Raw genomic sequence first — 6,683 nt, 5'->3', positions numbered from 1 at the left:
GAAGCTCTGCTCCTTTGCAAAAGAATTCCACAAATAAAGGGACAAGGCACCAAGGAAGTCCAACAGTATCCCAGGGAAGTCTATTGAAAACAAACACATAAGCCTATCCCAGGAAGAGGCTAATAGAAGAGCGTGTACCCAGTTACCCCCAACTGGGATGTTTTGGGAGTCCTGAAACATCCCCAACTGGGATGTTTTGGGAGTCCTCATACACCAGCCATACATTATCCCTTTGGGTTCCTGTCTTTTTTGGAGAAGCTGCCCCTCTTCTAAGCTCTTCCTTTGGCCTTCCGGCTGCAGACTCCCTGGTGGGAAACACGTAAGTGACCAATCGTGTGGGGGAGAAGCTAGATCCTGAAGGAGCCATCCATGGAAAGAAGACCATGTCCTCCTTTATCAGGTCTTCCATCGATCTATGCACTGTCAGAGAGCTTTCTGCCTGCCTTTGTACCAGACAAGGCAAAATTCAACTCTATCCAGAGGGCAAGTGCAAGGCACCACTTAAGGCACCACTTAAGCTCTCAAAATATGACTTGCTTAAGTGGGACTTACATAGCGCATTGGCCTTGAACTGCTGCCTGAACAGAGGTGAAATTTATCCTCCCTAAGAAGAGGAGCTAAAAAGGGGTAGAACTGTCATGCATACTTACTCTGGGATGACAATAAGCATGAACAGTGAGTTTCACTCTGTGCCACGTCTTTCTCTGGGAAGGTCCAAATGTTCCGTCTGGCATTTTTGAGCTGTATCAAGAGGTCCACATCCAATGAGAAATTAGGATTTTTGTGTATGAGTCTGTTGTTTTTGGCACATCAAGAACACTCACAAAGAGTTTAGGTCCAGATCCTCAAATTCCTCCATGGGAATTGGGTGCCCGAATAGCTTTGAGGGGTTGGGCCTTCGAGTTTCAAAATTTTCAGATTTTTAAAGGCAGCTCTTCTTCTTCAGGGGAAGAGAAGAAACAAAGATGAACCAAATAAACCAACAAGGATCTGAAAAGCTCCGATTGCTGGAATCACTGTTTCTTTGATAGTATTCAAAAACTCTTTTCACGGCTTCTTGGACCTGTGCCCAGATGCAGACTGTGCGTAATGCTGAAAGCACTAGGCAGGCAAATTAGTTATTTTATTAGCTGTATTTTGCAGCCCGGTATGTTTGTACGGTAAACACATATTTTGTATTAAGCCACTGGCTGAAGTCCTGCTTTTTAGCATGGTGTGCTATTTTATTTTATTTTTATTTTATAGCTACTTTTCTAAGCACCAGCATGGAGCATTTGTTGGTGTCATTATCTGCGCTTTACATTGGTGTGTGTAGTAAGAGAAGCGTTAGAACGCTTTGTATTGTGGAAGGGCTGTCACAGCTATTTAAAAGAGATGAAGCTGCACTTTGAACATTATTCACTCAGCATTTGTGGCATTGGTAACGTTCAGTGCAATTTTATGGCATTGGTAAAATACTGTGATTTTAAGGCATTTGGAAAATGCTGTGATATCTATGAAAAATGGACTCGCCTGGTTTCAATATAAGGATTTTCCAAGGGTGTGGGGAAAAAACAACAACAAATTCCAAGCACAGAGGAAAAACTTTTGAGAATAACAGCAATTAGAGGGGGTTTTGCCCTGGGCTTGCAAGTGGGATTATTCCTTTTGTGGCAAACAGCATGCTTGCAGCTTTACGTGATATGTACAAGAGAAACATTAGAGCCAAAAACCCCTGTATAGTTAAAAGAGCTTTCATAAAGCAGAACCTACAGGAAATACATATTTTGCAAAGGAATCATGATATTCAGGAACTGCTGAGACCCTTCTTTCAATAACGGTGAAATTCCACCTCTGTGCAAGGGCCAGCAAAAGGTCCCTAGGTGCATCCCACTTGAGTACCTTTTTGTTAATTAGTGCCTGTTTGCAACATGTAGTGCTCCTCTGTGTAAAGGCGAAACCTTATTATTATTTATTGTAGTTGTTTTTGTTTTTGAGGTTTTATAGCCCTTCAACAACTGCCTCCCCGCCCCATCCTGCAGACTCCACTCTTATTGCATGCTTGGAGAAAGAAACAGAAAGGGGCTTGAGGTGAGATCTGTTAAAGTTGCTAATTAGCCAGTGCCATAGCATTAGAATTAAAGTACACTCTCTAGGACTCTTGAGTCTTCTTTCCCTGCATCCGAGATGCATGCTGGATTTACCGTCCGAGAACAGTGGCAAGTGAGTGATGTTGATAACCTCTGGTGCTCTGCTTGACAATCTGGCTGAAAATGGATTGGTATGAGAGCCTGGCTGGAACTGAAGATTCTGATCTAATCTTTAAAGTTTTTAACAAAATTGCCAAACTAATTCAACTAAATGTGAAATCTGATCAGGAAAATTCCCCCTCCGGAGCCCTCAGGCTGGGGAAGAAAAGAGAACAACAGCAGCACTGTTGATGACAAAATTCAATCAGCGTTGAACTGCCATTGATTGCTTTGGTTTGGTGTGTGTTTATCTTTTAATTAAGCCATTCTAATCTGTTTTATTTTGTTTATTTTTGTCCTCTTTCCCCATGCCTAGTTTGGTGGCAGCTGTTCTGTGGGCCTGACCAACTAATTCTACAGCACTCTAGCTCTTATATATAGGCTTGGAATGATTAGATTTTTTATCAGTAAATGTCAGCAGATGTCGATTTCACCGTAGACACACAACCAACAAAAAATATGTCCATCTACAATAATCAAAATTTACAGCTAGGCAAAGTAAGAAAAATGCTGTTTAAGAACTTATTAGAACTTGATTTAAGGATATGTACTTTGTATATTTTGACGTGATGTTGACAATTTGTGTTTTTATCACTTATAAAGCTTTGGTTTTGAACCTCCATATTTACTATGATCATATAATTATTGTCTGACATCACCACCCCGTAATTTCTCGCAAACGGTGTGAAAATCTGAATAAATCAAAGGAGAAAAAAAAATGCTTAAACCCCATAATTTCCTGCAACGCTGAAAATTTGAATAGATAAAAATTGAAATAATAAAAAAATAATAATAGAATTTGGACAAGTTTACTGATAGATCAGTGATTTTCAACCTTTTTTCTTTTGCGGATCCCTATAAAATTTCGAATGAAGGCATGGACCCCTTTGGAAATCTTAGATATAGTCTGCATTCTACGGCAGAGGTGAGCAAACTGCGGCCTGCGGGCCCCTCCTGTCTGGCCCTTGAACTCCTGGCCGGGGAGGCTAGCCCCCGGCCGCTCCTATTCTGTCCTCCCTCCCCTGCAGCCTCAACTCGCCGTGCTGCCAGCATGCTGGGCAGTGGGGCTGCGAGCTCCTGCCAGGCAGTGTGGCTGCAAGAGCTGCCGGCCTGCCCCGGTGCTCTGGACTGCGCGGCGGTGTGGCTGGCTCTGGCCAGGCAGTGTGGCTGCCAGTGCTGGTGCTCCGAGAAGCATGGTAAGGGGGCAGGGAGCAGGGGGGTTGCCTAAGGGGCAGAGGGTCCTGGGGGGCAGTCAGGGGACAGGAAGCAGGAGGCGGTTAGATGGGGCAGAGGTTCTGGGGAGGGCAACCAGGGGATGGGGACCAGGGGGGGTTGGATAGGTGTGGGAGTCCTGTGGGGCCTGTCAGGGAGCGGTGGTGTAGATGGGGTAGGGGCAGTCAGGGGACAGGAAGCAGCGGGGGTTGAATGGGGGTGGGATCCTGGGGGGGTGTTTAGGGGCGGGGGATCCTGGGAGGGGGTGGTCCGGGGACAAGGAGCAGGGGGGAGGTTGGATGGGTCTGGAGTTCTGAGGGGGGCAGTCAGGGGGCGGGAAGTGGGAGGGGGCGGATGGGGGGGGGCAGGCTGTTTGGGGAGGCACAGCCTTCCCTACCCAGCTCTCCATACAGTTTAGGAACCTCAATGTCACCCTCAGGTCAAAAAGTTTGCCCACCCCTGTTCTATGGTAAAGACAACCTTTTGTGGACCTCTTAGACATAGTCTGCTGACCTCAGGTTGAAAACCACTGTCGTAGAGCATGCTGTAGGGGAGATACAATGGTAATAGCGGTCTCAGAAGAAGACAGATATTATTAATATTAGTTATGGATCTCACAGTAAGCGCTAGAAGTCTCACCTGAAATCGGGGGCCTTATGCTATGCACTGTCCAAAGAAGTACTATAGCTCTTGCCGCAAAGAGTTTATATCTACATAGACTAGACAAAGAATGGGAAACAGAGGGTCATGCAACAGGTCAGTAGCAGGGCTGGGAATATAGCCCAGGTGCCTAGAGTGCCCGTCCAGCTCTATCAGCTGAAAGCAGAGTCACAGAGTTTAAGGCCAGAAGGGACTACCAGATCATCTAGTCTGACCTCCTAGATCGGGCTAGATGCAGATGCCCACTTTATACACTTCCTTTCCTTGATGAGGCTGCCATGCCATGATTAAAACTTTGTTTCTTTTCTGTGTCTGGCATAAGCCTCTGCATACAGAATTCAGCCGGAAGCGTGGAATTTCACTTCATATAATCACAGTCTGTTTCCTCATGGAAAATTGCAACAATGAAGAGATTGTGAGTGGGATGGATGGAGACCCGAGCTCTACTGCAGGTTAGGTCAAAAGTGTTGCAAGTCTGGCACGTTTCAGTCTAGTACCAAGAGGTGCTTGTCTGCATCATAATACCACAACACCAGGGGTTCTCAAACTACATCTTAATAGAGTAATAAGGGACTGAGATGTTACTGTCACACCTACTAGTCGCAATTATATACACTTAAATTGTTAGCTCTCAGGAGCAGGGTTTGTCTTTTTCTTCTGATTGTACTGGCCTAGCACAGTGGGGTCCTGGGCTCTGACTAGAGTTTCTAGGCACTACAGCAATACAAATAAATAGGAATAATAATATAGACCAGCTCCCCCTTCATTCAAGGAACTGCATGTAGCAGGCATTGCTCAAATGGCAAAGTAATGTTAGGGAAATATTTGATGTGCTTGTAGCTGTCTTTTAATGCCATGTTATAGCTGGGAATAATGAAGAGGAACCAGAACCATATGACCTGCCATTTCTTTCTAAACGATCACCAGGCTCTGCATGGATCACAGTTGGAGAACTGCTGCACTAGCCAATTTAGTATCCTGGGCTATCGATCCGCTGGAAGAGGCCCTGGGCTGAGAGGACAAGGGGTGTTGTAAGTCAGGTTTGAAATGACTTGTGTGGAGGGAGCTTGCACAGCACTGGACATTACTGTGACAAGCACTAGCTATTTCTAACAATCCATCAGTTTTAGGAGCACGAAATTCACTTTGTTTCTTTAACAAACAAGCAATCATACCAAACAACTAAGGCGGACAGGTCTGCAGAGAAGAGAAGCCCAAACATCATGTAGAAAGTACAGCGAGGAGACAGAGGTGGGGGTAAGGTCTAGGTGGGAAGACAGATAAAAGGGAAGTTGCTGCTACATGCAAAGGGACCAAATTGCACCCCTGGGTGTGTATGCGCAACTCCAGTTGAAGTCAGTAGGAGTTGCGTATTGTAACCAAAACGCAGAAAACCCTTTAATTCACTTTCCATTTCAGTCTATTGAGATCAGCCGTGGGTGTTAAATAAATACCAGGTGATAATTAAAAGCATTAAGGAGTAAAAGCTGTGTCATTCTCTAATAGTCAACTATTAAAAGAATTAAGTCCTGACTTGTAATGGGCATGGTATCTAATATCGTTGCTGCTGCAGCATTAGCCTTTATGTCGTTTTGTGTTTCTAATAAGCAGGGATGCTGCTTTATTATGCAATGGCTAATCTTTGCATATGTTTTTAATCATGACTTGGCATTTATAATCCAGTGTTGTATTAAACCTAAAGCACTGAATTAGAGAGGTATGTTTGATTTGAAAATGATGTGATGTTTTGGGGATGGAGGAAGGAGTTCTTCTAAGATTTCCCTCCTTCACTCCTCCTTTATGTCATGGTGAGTGAGCCTCTCTCTGGAACATGACACTGCTGTGCTGCGTGCTGGCCAGTGGAAGCTGCCTGAGAACAGGGTGCAGTGCTCCCTTCTCCCATGGGCTGACTACAGTGACTTTGTGGCACCCTAGCCCTTGATAGGCTTGGATCATCCACACAGCTCCTCGAATCAATCCTCAAGGCTGGCTGAGCTCTGCTGGGTGTAGAACATGAGAGGGACTGGAAGTGGGGGCAAAGTTGGCTGTATGTCAACTTTGAGCTTCCCATATACCTATAGCTGTCACTTCAGCCCTTAGCACAAGTTAGAGCAGCCTCAGCGATGCTCTAACTTACGATAGACTTCAGTGCCACCAAAGGTCCATTGACAGGAATGTCCAGAGCATGGTGCTACACCATGGTCCTGCTGCCCTCCCTGACATGGGGGCTGGTTTATGCCAACTAGGGATTTCCCTCACATCAGGGAAATCCCCAGCTAGCCACTTTGAAGGCTCCTATGTGCTGCCAGTGGTGCAAAGCAGCCTTGTCAAGGACAAACCTGGCCCCTAGATGTGATTATTTGACCATTGTAGAGATATGGAATTGGTGGGGTTTTTGATTTAAGGTTTAGTTTGGGCCTCTCTCTAGTTTTCAGTAATCACTGTTTTATTTTTAATAGCAAATCATAGCTCAAAGTGTTGTCACATAAACCTATTAGAGAAATCCATTGTAAATGAAACCACCTCGCCAGAAAAGACAATGAAGCAGGAAAGGACGAGTCAAGTAGGATATCACCTGTCCAT

The sequence above is a fragment of the Lepidochelys olivacea genome (assembly GCF_965140295.1).
Source record: "Lepidochelys olivacea isolate rLepOli2 genome assembly, chromosome: 1".
Lineage (NCBI taxonomy): Eukaryota > Metazoa > Chordata > Testudines > Cheloniidae > Lepidochelys > Lepidochelys olivacea.
The sequence above is the reverse complement of the archived record's forward strand: the minus strand, read 5'-3'. Positions refer to the sequence as shown.